The sequence below is a fragment of the Melospiza melodia genome (assembly GCF_035770615.1).
Source record: "Melospiza melodia melodia isolate bMelMel2 chromosome 7 unlocalized genomic scaffold, bMelMel2.pri SUPER_7_unloc_1, whole genome shotgun sequence".
NCBI classification, from domain to species: Eukaryota; Metazoa; Chordata; class Aves; order Passeriformes; family Passerellidae; genus Melospiza; species Melospiza melodia.
The window spans coordinates 1,778,849-1,790,983 of NW_026948497.1; the positions used below are offsets into that span (position 1 = coordinate 1,778,849).

At 53.2% G+C, this 12,135-nt stretch overlaps 1 pseudogene; it reads right to left on the reverse strand.

Moving 5' to 3' along the window:
• Positions 1-12,135, reverse strand: part of LOC134432680 (zinc finger protein 850-like) — a 589,027-nt pseudogene that overhangs the window by 83,537 nt on the left and 493,355 nt on the right.

Genomic DNA, 12,135 nt, shown 5'->3' on the forward strand with positions numbered 1-12,135 from the left:
CTGGGATTGTTATCAATAATTAGGTAGTGTTGGCTTTTGCTATTAGGTATTGACTGCTGTAAAATATTCTTAATCACACTGATTTTGATAGAGTACCGTTTGTAATCACTTTTAACTGCTTTTGCTCTAGTATAATTTGTCAGCTTTTCGTGGCCAAAATGCCCTGGCCCCTGTGTAGCTCATATCCTCAGAACATCATTTATGGATTATATTTTAGTTTGTGGACAGTGTGAAAAACATCAATTATAGCTTTGGCTTTTGCAAAATATTAAAGTGGTTGCCCTGTGTTGTGCATTAGAATGTTAACTTTAGCAGAAGTAGCTGTAGTTGCGAAATAATAACTAATGCTTTTATTTTTGTAACTAACTGACAATAACACTTCAGAGATATTTGTGAAATAGCTAATGTTCATTTCAAGTACTTGTGGAAATAGCTAAAACCGTCTGCATGGTCAGATAACATTTAAGGAAGGGATGTGATGAGGACCCCTGCCACTGACCCTTGCACTGTCAATAACTGTCACCTGCTGAAACCACAGAACAGGGGCCCTTATGAGGGAGTGACACACAACCCTCAAAACAGCAATCCACTATTCCTGCACGTGCTCTAAAAAGGCAAGTTGTGGGTCAAACCAACCTAAAGAATTCCTGGAACATGTAAACGAGTTCAAAGAAATGTTTGAATGTGTATAACCATTATGAATATGTATTTGAACAATACAATGGGAAAACGAGACAAGAAGAGTTGCTGTGGTTAACCCGTGTGCCTCTGGCCATCGCCAAGCACCCAGCGCTATTACTGATTTGTCCCTTATTATTCCTTATTAAACTCTCAAAAGTTCTAAAGAGTGAGGCTCATTTCTCACAAAATCCAAGGTGCTCACCCCTTGTTCTTCCCCCAAAGCCAGGATTTGTCAATCCTAAACTTTGTCTGGACAGAGGAGAAAGAGGCTGCAAGGAAAAGGAAGATGCACTGGTGTGGAGGCCCATGGGAGTCTCAATCTCCCACCCGTGGAGGACTGGTCCTCAAGAAGAAGAATAGATTTCAAGGTTATGGTGAGAAGCTTGCTTTGCAGGCACATGCTGATTTCTGGAAAGTTATGTTACCCCATTGGCCCATTGGCCTAATTACCCTAGTTCAACCCATGTTACCCATCTTTGGTTAGTCCCTAGAATGTTCTCCCTCTCTGTCCCTCCATTGGCCCTAATTTACTGCATTCCTCTGCTCGTGTTTCCCCATTAGCTGACCCGACCCTTAACCCCTCCTTTGCCCCATTTTCCCCCATATCCATTGGACCCTGACCCTCAGCTCCACCCTCACTACCCCATATAAAAACCCCCTGTGCCCTCAGCTTGCACCCTGTCTTTGTCCCTGGGCCCTGCTCAGCTCTGTCCCCTGTTCCTGTACCAATAAACCCAGTTTGCTGCAGATCATACCCAGACCCATCCTGCTGACTTTGTCAGCTTTATAAAGCAGCCGTGAGCTTCGGGCTCCGGAGTGCCGGACGCTCCAAGGGCCTCGGCAGCGCCAGGACGCTCCAGGCTGGGACAGCCAGGCAGGGCAGGAGGAATCACTGCCCCTTTCCCCTCTCTGCTGCTCCATCTCCTAGCCCAGCACCGCTGCAGGACAGCCTCACTGCCAACGCCATCCTGCCACGGCTGGACTGGGGGGATTTCCTTCCCCTTCCCTCTGCCATGGAGGCAAATCCCATCTTCTTGACCACCTTCCTTCCTCTCCTCATTCTGTCCTTCATCCATCACGTGCATTTTCCATCGCCTTCCTCCCTTGTTCCTTCTTGTTCTTTCCTCTCCTTCTGCCTCTTCCTTTTCCCTTCTCCCTGTCTCTTCCTCTCCTTGTCCTTCCTCCCCCAGGCAGTGAGATGTGGACAGAGACCAGGGAGAACAAATCCCTGCCACAGAACCTCGTGGAAGAGGCCATTTGGAACGGCTCCACGTCACAGGAATGCAACGGGGAGGAAAAGCCCCAGATATGCCACACGAGGAGGGGCTGCAAACGCAGCCTGGGGAGCTGTGAGGAGTTAAAACCCTCCCTGTGCTGGGAAGGGTTTGGGGAATGTGAGAAGAGCTTCAGGCAGAGTTCAGCCTACTCCTGGTGCCTCCAAAAACGGCGGTGCTGGATGCAGAGATCAATGGGGCTGCAGAGATCCCCCTGCAGATCCACGGGGATGCAGAGGTCCCCCTGCAGATCCCGGGGGATGCAGAGATCCCCCTTCAGATCCATGGGGATGCAGAGATCCCCCTGCAGATCCATGGGGATGCAGAGATCCCCCTGCAGCCCCCGGAGCAGCCACGCTGAGCACGGCGATGCCTGAGAGGAGGCTGTGACCCCGCGGCCAGAGGGCCCCGCTGGAGCAGCCTGTCCTGGCAGGACCGACCCCGGGGCACAGTGACCCACGCTGCAGCACTTGGAGGGGGCTGTGCCCCGTGGGATGGACTCAGCTTGGAGAAGTTCCTGGAGAAGTCTCCGGTGGGAGAGAGCCCAGGGTGCAGCAGGGGAACGACTCCTGTCCCGGAGCAGAGGGAGAAGCCCCGGGGCATGAACTGAGCCCGGCCCCATTCCCTGTCTGCGGCACTGCCGGGGTAGGAGGTGCAGCTGGAAGGAGGGAGGCGTGGGGGAAAGCTGCATTTAAGGGTCTTCACTTACTTCTCATTACCCTGCTCTGAGTTTTTGGAGTTTTCTGTCAGAAATCTCTCCCCTCCCCCACTCATCCACAGGGCTTTGGGGCGGTTTTCCCTTTTTGGGGGAAATCAAAGCGATGCACTGATGCTCCTAATTAGGGGTAGGAGAAGTGTGGCTCCAGGGCTTCCCGCTGAGCCGGAGCCACCGGAGCCGCAGTGCCGGGAAAGCCGTGGCGGGAGGTGCGGAGAAGTTTGTTTGTGTTTTCAGCTCAATCCCCTCGGGCCCGGGCCCGGGCCCGTTCCAGGGCTGTTCCTCAGCTCCGGCTCTGCCCTCACGCAGCCCGGGGGGCCCTGAGAGCGCGGGGCGGGGCTGTGCCGTGTGCAGAGCCCGCCCCTGGCTGGGATTGGGCGATGGTGCCGTCAGTCGTGGTTGTGGCGCGCTGATTGGTGGGAGCGGGGCGGAGCAGGGCCCCGGTGGCGGGCTGAGGGCGGCCGTGGCTGGGCAGCGGCGCCATTGTCGGAGCGTGTGTGCGGTGCCGTGAGCGGCGGCAGCGGCCGGAGCGCGGTGAGGCGGCGGCGGAGCTCGGAGGCGGCCGCAGCGCAGGTGGGAGCCGCGCTGGGTTGTGCGGGGGCTCGGGGCTGGCTGCGGGCCTCGGGGGCGGCAGGGGGCTCGGGCGGGTTCGTTGTGCCGTGTCCGGCGCGTGTTGCCGCTGGCGTGAGGGCGCTGCGGGAGCGGCTGCCTGCGGTCTCCTTGCGGCCGCTGCCTCAGCAGGAGCCGCTGCCGGAGCAGCGCTGGCTCGGCGCGGTTGCTGTGGCTGGGACAGAGGGGGCTGCCCCGTGCCCGGGGCTGTGCGGGGAAATTGCCGTGGCCGGAGGTTTCTGTGCGCAGAGGAGACAGAGGAGTCCTGTAAAAGTGACTTTATTGCTGAGCAGAGGGAGAGGCCGTGGGGCATTTGCCTGCGCTCTCTGCCATTGTTGTAGTTCGCAGCCTCCTTTTTATCCTCATTTTCCCGGCCCATCTCCCTCTCCCTTTGCCCACTGGCTGAGGTACTTGGAAGGTTCAGACGTCCCGGTCCGCCAACTGCATGTCCGTGTTAATTTGCACCCCCACTTTTGTATAACAGCCGATATTCACGGCTCTGTTAAGTCTTTGTTCTTCTGGAAGTTCAGGAATTTAGCGGGACTTTCTGTGAGCAGCAATCCATGTTAATTAGGAACATTTATTGCAGCTGATGGTTTCGCCCGTCGCTTCCTGATCTACAAATCCCTGGCCCCTCGCTCAGCTGCTGAATGAGCTGCACTCTCAAGGTGTCGAGCATGGTAAAAAGATGAGAGTTGCTGTGGCACATCAGAGGAGAAACAGCATTGGTTTAACCCATGGTCTGCCAGGGAGCCACAAAACCGTGTCCCATTCCCATCCTTTCCACGTTTGGGCTGGAGCATGAGGTGCTTTCTTACTTCCTTTGTTATCTGTTTCACCACTTTGTCGTCTCTTTGCCAACAGCAGTTTGAGACATTTAATTTTCCACAAACTCCTCTTTTTTTCTGCTAACAGATGATCTGATCCTATCCCATGGTTAAGTGTTGTGTTCCTCATTTCAGTGGGTTGGTCAGCAGGAAGGTCAGGAGCTGGAGCTGTCTGGTTGGTTATTATTGCGAGGACAGCTTGTAATCTATTGATGCCATTGAAATGAGAAATGGGTTCTGTGGCTCCTGATATGAATTGGTTCGGGTTCCCAGGGGCTGATCCATGGTGTTGTAGGATTTGTTCTGCTGGCCGTTCATCTTTTCCCCATTTTGGTCGCTCCCTTCAGCCAAGACTTCATCAATTTACCACTTTTATCTACTTGAATCATGAAATACTAGATTCCCAACTGATTTCCCTGAACTTGTGGCAGCAAGAATTTCTCGGTGCTCTAATCCACCCTATATAACACAGACAGTGACAGCACATGTTGGAGTGGGCAGAGGGATGATTCCCCCATTTATTTATAGTGAAGTTTTCCCAACATTCTCCATGTGCTGTTTCCCTTTGCAGCTTCATCAGTTTCTGTTGCAGGGTCAGATATCCTCCCCCTGGGTTCTGCCTTGAGCTGTGCAAATTCCATCAGTGCAAGCAGGCAGAGCTTGGTGTGAGGGGCAGAGGGAATCAGCCCAATTCCTGCCCCGGGCAAGAGACCCAGGTGCATTGCCCACACTTTGCCCAGCAGTGTTCATTTGCATTTCTAAAGCTCCTCTGGAGGCTGCCTGGAATGGAGCTTCTCTTCCAGGGCAGCCATCTGGTGAGTCACATGTGGCCCCCCAAGAATCTGCTGTGTTTTAAAAAAAAAAGTATTAACTATTTACAAGTTCAAACTATTACGGTTAAAACTCTTCAGTTCTACAAATGCCCCATAAAGGAGAACTTGGAAAAACCCAGACCAAAAATTAATTCTCGCACTTCTGTCCCAAACCCACCTGACAATATTATGTGGGAATTATTATAAAAAATTATTATTGAAATAAACAGGGCCAGGAGACTTCTTCTCCTGTGTAATGCCTTTATTAAAAAGTGATCAGCTCAGGATTGGGCGGCTCGACGGGTCTGCAGCGTCCATCGTCTCCCAGGGCAACTCAGAGGAGGAGGATATGCGCAGCTTTGTCCACCAGGGGCAGAGCTGGGGATCAGATCCTCTTGGGAGCCTTCAGGGCTTGATCCCATAAGATGTTGCCGTCAGATGTTGCCCCTCCCACTCAGTCGGCCTGGTCTCACCGCCGGGGTCACCTCCCATGGTCAGGGCGAGAGGGTCCGAAGGTGTTCCGCGTCTCTGCAGGCTCAGCACTCGGTTCCTCACGTCCAGACATCACTCCAGTCTCTCAACTCTTAGGTGGCTCGTTGCTTTTGGGGTTTCTCCATGAGTTTGGAGATGGGGGGGGGGGGTCCCACAAAGCATTCTGGTCTTGCGAGTCACTTTGCATAACCCCCCCCACCTTCTCAGGTGTCTTCACTATTCTGAGAAAGGTAAAACTTAGCTTCGGGCAAGGTCCCCACCCAGGAGAAGGGCCATTACCTCGCCCCAGCCAGGGCTTTTACTAATACAAAAACAACCATTAACGACAACGACCCGTGATTACAATAACAAAACACACAGAACTTGGGCAGGGCCAGTGGTCTGGCTGCCTTTTTGAAACTTTTTCTCATAAAAAAATATTAACCGAGTTTTTGTTCATAACAATTATCATGTTGTTATCTTATCACTGAAACTGCAGGGAAAACAAAACCTCTCCAAGAATCTCTTTAATGTTAGAGAGTCAAGGCATTCCTTGGTTCTGGCCAGGATGTGCAACAGAAATAATTTCTTTCACAAATAGCCCGGCTATGCAGAGAAAATCATTCCATGCCATGTGAGTTTTACTAGATTTTCGTTAACTTTATGTAGTCTGAAGCAGTCTAAATCCACTGCTTTAATGTTCCTTGTTTCCAAGTTTTGTAAGTTTTTAGTATTTGGTTTCCTGTTGGACCCGGATTTCTTCCCCTCTGATGTGAATTCGGTCTCCACACTCCTGGATTTCCTTCTCAGCCTTTTCCAGCCCAGGTGTCTCCAGCTCTGCCGGGGGCAGTGTCTGGGGTAGCTGTTGGTTGCTGTTTGCTGCTGGGCAATGTTGATGTTTTGTTGCTGGTCGTTATCTCTGTGGGTGTCTTTTGGGCTGTTCCCAGTGTGTTCAGATGTTAAACTCATCTCCATTGAGTGGTGTAACATCCCTTAAATAAAACCTTTAAAATTCCTTTCCCATAGGCAAACCTTTGAGTAGAGAAACTTTTCTGAGCAGAGAAATAAGATTTGAAAGAACCAAAAACGGTACATTTTGCAGCAGTGCAATGGCAGGCAGCCCAGAGTGTGGGTGTCAGTGAGCCCCAGAGTGGAATTGTGCCGTGGTGTTCCCCAGCAGCTGTGGCAGTGCAGGCCCAGCCAGCGCTGAAGCTGAAGCAGTGGCAGCAAGGCTTGGCCCCAGTGGCTGGAGGTGGCAGAGGAGGGTGGCCAGGATTGCAGAGGATTCCAGGCGAGGATCTGTGGGCAGGCGCAGGGGCTTGGCCCGCCTTGGAGCCCTGGCTGCTGCTGCGTTGCCTTCAGGGCAGGCTCAGGGGCGGCCTCCCATCCTCCTGCTGCGGGCGGGAAGTGCAAATCTCCGGGGCTTCAGAGCCCTTGAGGCCAGGCTGAGGGGTCCCCCCGTGTTGAGCTGTGCTGGCGGCTGTTTCTGGCCTCGGGGACACTTGGCATGGGCCCCTTGGCCACCAGTGGTGCTGCTTTGTACTCCTTAGGCAGGAGCCGATGTCCTGGCTGGGTGTTGGCAGCAGCAAAGTGCCAGGGCAGGCTCTGTGCCAGCCCAGCTTCCTGTGGGAGAATGTGCCTTGATATCTGCTCCAGTGGTTGCTGAAGCAGTGAGAATTGCTTTTGCCCCCCTGTTAGGTGCCATGGTGTCAGCAGAAGATATTGAAGCCTTCCTGCTCAGGGCATTTCAGTGCCAGGCTCTCACAGGCACCCACAGCTGCGCGGGTTGAGCTGAGCATGGGGCGGTGACCTGCGCTGTGTCTGATTCCCCTTCCTTAATAACAGGCTGTCTTGTAGCTCCTTTCCCTTCTGCTGCCCTTGCAGAGCCATCCACAAACACATTTTCTCCCTCAGGCCAGGGAATGTCCCATCATCACTCTGTCCCAGCCTGGGTCTGGAGCTCTGTCCCTTGAGTGCAGTCCTGGGTTCCTTGCCAGCCCCTCTCCAGGCTGTTCACACAGGAGGCTGGGTTAAACCCTTGCCCTGTCCTCAGTTCTAAATCCTCCTGTGCCATTGAACAAGTTTCATACTGTAATAACCGAGCCCTGCTCATCTGTTTAGAGGCTGTTTAGGTTGTCAAACCTATACCTTGATGCCAGACTTGAACTATAGGAGATCTTCCTGTTGTCATCACTTTTCAGGCGAGGCCACTCTCCGGCCACTGGGTTAAACATTTTAGCACAAGAATTCCTTTGACTAGACCCTGTTTAAAATCCACCTATAATTCAGATTCTTTTTCCTTTTTGGAAGCCCCAGGAAAACTGCCTCAGTTAAGCTTCATTTTGGAACTTGATAATCCTGTGTTTCCTCCTGCTGTCCATCTATCCAGTTTGTTGACTGGCTGGATAGGAGTGTTGTAGGGAGACATCCTTGGCTCCAAAAGCCCTGCCTTTAACAGGGACTCAATACCAGGCTGTGAGCCCTTTCTTCTCTCTCTTGGAACAAGGTATTGCTTGTCCTAGTTGCTTTAAAGTAATTTGTAGTGGCTCCATATCTAATTTTCCCTCTTTCCCTGTCTCTGCCCGCACTTCTGCGTTCACTTCAGCATGGGCCTTTTCAATCTTGTCACACAAAGGTAGAACAGAACTGGCCTCTGCAACCCCTTTTACAGTAATAAAATCCTGCTCTCAAATTCCTTCCTAGGTAATTACAATCACAGGAGGAAGAAAAAGAAATTGATTTTATTCAAACCTATGCCCCACAACTTCTAATAGTAGTTGAACAAGTCATACCTGCTCATCTTTCCCACTCATTCCCTTAAAAATCAAATATTCCTTTACTCTTTCCACCCTTCGGTCTAAGATTCAGAGTGGATTGAGAGGCCCCTGTGTCCATCAGGAAATGCCTTCTCTCAATGCAGACCCACCCTGAATGTTCTCAAGGGCTGCAGTATGGAGGGTCCCTGGTGTGATGGGAGCTGTGACAGCCCTGCCAATCCGTGTCCATCAAGGGGTGGACTTGCTGGTCCTGAGGGTGCTGCTGTCTGTGCTTGCAGTGTCCTTGTGCCCTGCAGCTGGAGCCCTGGTTCCTTGCCAGGGGCTGTTTGGGTGGGCTCTCCCCTGCCGAGGAGGGCAATGCCTCTGCCAGGTGCTTGTGGCAGAGCCCGTGCCCTGGGTGCTGGGGCCCCCTTGGGCCCTGGGGTTGATCCCTCAGGGGCTGTAGGAACTGTGCCCTGGCCTTTGCCTTCAGCTTGGCCTTTTGCTGCTCCCTTCTTGCATTCACCTTCTGTGCCTTTGTGCCCAAGTGCTGCAGGGCCTTCTTGTGCCCCTCCTGCAGTGCCCCTCAGTGCCTGTGGGTGCTTGTCTTGCTTTACAAGAGAGGTGTCTGCTCGGGAAGGCAGAAAAAGCCTCTCTTGGAATGGCGAATGCAAACCCCCTCCCTCTTAATTTTTAGAATGGTGAATTTAAGGGGCTCTCAGGCAAAGATATGGGAATAGGAATACCAGTTCTTTACTAGTGTGTATAATAAAGCAAACAAACACCAACAGCTGCGGCACTGACAGCAAACAGAGCCCGGACCCAGTCCCGGCCTTTGGGCTGCGGCGCTTTGCCCTTGGGTGCAGTTCCCGGCACGGCCGGCAGGGGCGCTGGTGGCTCCCGCGGGGCGGGCCAGCGCATCCCTCCCATGGGAACCTCTCTGAACGGAAATAGAGCAATCCCTTCAGCTCTTTCACTTGTTTCCCTTCTCTAGCCTTTCTCCCGTGTTTTGGGAAAGAATTTGGAGAGGGCTGCCTTTTAACTGAGTTCCTAGTGTTTCAAAATGTTGCTTCCTGTAGAGAGAGAGAGTTTCCCTGAACAGCCGGAGCTGTGGTTACCAAGGGGACGTAACTCAGAGCAGGACGGGATCAGGGGAGGATATCCCGCCGAGGCTCGGTGGGAGTGTGGGCAGGGTCTGTTGCCGGAATCGGCAGAGGGGGATCTTCCCGTGGAGCCCGAGGCGGAGCGTGGGTAGCCCCCACATGGCTGATGGCGGCTGATCCGGCAGCTGCCGGTAGAGCAAAGGCAGGTGGGAGAGCCCGGCAGCAGCGGCGGTGCCCAGCGCAGGTGGCACGGGCAGGGCAGCCGGGGATGGGATGGCTGGGACCCCCCCTGGGTGCGGTGGGGGTGGTGACCTTGGAGCAGGCGGCAGGACAGAGCAACCCCCATCTTCCCCAGCATGGCCGGCAGAGCGGCCGCGGGCCAGGCAGTGGGAGCAGGGCACACAAATTGAGCGACAGCGCCGGGGCAGGTGGAGCTGCCCTGGGCAGTGAGGCCGCACCTGGGATGGAAACCGGGGCAGGCGGAGCTGAGGCGGGCAGCGAGCCGGGACCCGGGACAGGCGCCTGGGCCGCGAACGGAGGGGGCAAGACCTGCAGAGGATCCCACTCTCTGATTTTTCCTCTTGTTCCCTTCCCTTTCATTTCCCTTTGTCTCTTCATATTTTGTCTTGGGTGTTTCTGATACTTCAAAGATTTGTATTCTCTTGAAATCTCCTGTCTAACATATGGCATATTCTCTTCTAGATTAAATGGGGTTTTTTTACAAATAAACCCAGAACCTAACAAATCTATACTTCTGCATGGATACTTTGAAATGGTCAACCAGCTAACTCATGACCTCAAAATGTTGTTTTTCTCTTCACTTTTTTATTTCTCCTTTGGCAAATTGAACATCTCTCAGTTACTGGATTTGCTACTCCAAAAATCCAATGCGCCCATAGTTCCTTAAAAAATGATCACACAATGCTTGACTACCCAGTGGGTTTTCTGATTCAAGTTTTCTAATATTTTCCTAGTAAGCACATTTTATAATGAAATTGTCTTCCATCAAGAAGTTTCCATTTCCCTAATTTATCTTGTTCACTTCCTGTCGTGTTTAAATCTTTTTTCTCAGCTTCCCTAAACTTTGGAATTTCCAGTTTTTCCTCGTTGGGAGTTAATATTAACTTAAGTCTTTCTACTGCATCCTTAGCTTTGTGCTCTGCCCCCGTTTTGCCCAGTTTGCCTCTCCTTTGGCCTGGGCCAGGTTTCCCCCGCCCGCAGTGGCTGGAGCAGCCGAGAGCCCCGCGCTGCCCATTCCGACCTGTCCCGGCTCCATCCCCGCTCCTGCCGCGGCTGCGAGGGCTGCGGGAACGGGGCACCGAGGGTGTGGCTGCTGCTGGCGGAGGAGGAGGAGGCAGGGAAGGGCAATGATAAAGGGAAGGAGGAAGTGGAGATAAGACAGAGGAGGAGGAGGGGGAACGGAAGAGAAGGAGTGGGAGGAAGAGGAAGAGGAGGGACGAAGATGGATCAAGGCTGAGGTGAGGGAACCACGTCGTCGATCCCTGCCTGAATTCGCAGCCCCCACCTGTGGGATCATCACCCCCCCATCGCACTGGTGAGCGGGGAGAGGGAGCTCGGCCCAGATATCCCGGGGGTCCCTGGGTTGGGGTTTTTGGGGGGATGTTTGGAGAATGAAGCAGTCCAAGGCTGAGCGGAAAAGGCCCCTTGGGGGGACATCGGGGGGTGGCGGTGGCGGCTGCCGGCAGAGGCAGCCTGGAGGAGCAGAGCCCTGTGTCCCCCAGGAGCCCAAAGGGGGGAGCCCAGAGAGGGGGGAGCGCCGCCATTGGCGGGAGCCTCAAGAGCCTGGAGAGGGGCAGGGGGGACTCCTTGGAGCCGCTGCAGCCCAGAGCAGAGAATGAGGGGAGAAGGGAGCCTGGGAGCCCAAACAGCCCCGGCATCCCGAAAATGGGGAGAGCGAAGCGGGGGGAGCTTTTGGCATTGCTGGGACTGCCAGCAGCCTGGGTAGGGCAGGCACCGAGGAGAATGGGGACCCCCAATCCAAGCGTGACTCCCAGCAGCTGGGATGGGTGGAACTCCCTGAACACCAGAGGGGAGGGACCAGGGACGGGCAACTCCTGGGAGGCTTTTTCAGGCCTGAATCTTGGTGTTTCTGAGGTTTTTCTGGAGCCCAGGTGGCCGGTGACTTGTAGACATGGACTTGGGCAAAAGGGACTTTCAAACTCAATGTGTGTTGGGGGATGTGAAACAGGAAAGCCTTATAAATATGATTGTCTTGCAAAAGATTATGGGAATATAGAAAGTATAAGGAAGATTGAAATGAAAGCAAGCTCTGAGATACCTTAGTTAGTGACAACTGGAAAGCAATGGTGTGGCCCAACTGAAGATAATCCCCTTTTGATGAAACAATTCCCTCTGCTTGCAGAGAGATCCAGACCCCATTAGCTCAGCAGAAGGGGCCCAAAGAGGAGTTTTTAGGGTGTAAAATGTAACACAGTATGGTGATGTAATGATTCTTACAAGCTGTTTGTAAATGCTCTGGGATTTGTATTTTGTACTAGATTGGTTAGTGAGAAATAGAATATTCCACGTAGAAGAAAATTTATTGTGTTGTAATAGGAATGTTACTGTGTTATGCTCTTGCGTGTCTTACTTTCTTACCCTCTCACTTTCTCTACCCCTCTCTTCTCTCAGCCCTGCTCCGAGCTGTGCCTGGCAGCTCCAAGCAGGGCCCTGCACCCAGGCCCTTTGCAATAAACCGCAAGTTCCACGACCTGGCTGCAGAGATCTCTCATCTCTGTCCGTCCCGACCATCCTACCCCCCAGTGCTCCTACAAACGCGCTCATCCCTTGTTTTCCCCAAACCAGGATTTCCCATTGCCAAGGCCTGGGAGGCTGCGAGGAAGAGGAAGATGCCCCGGGACACTGA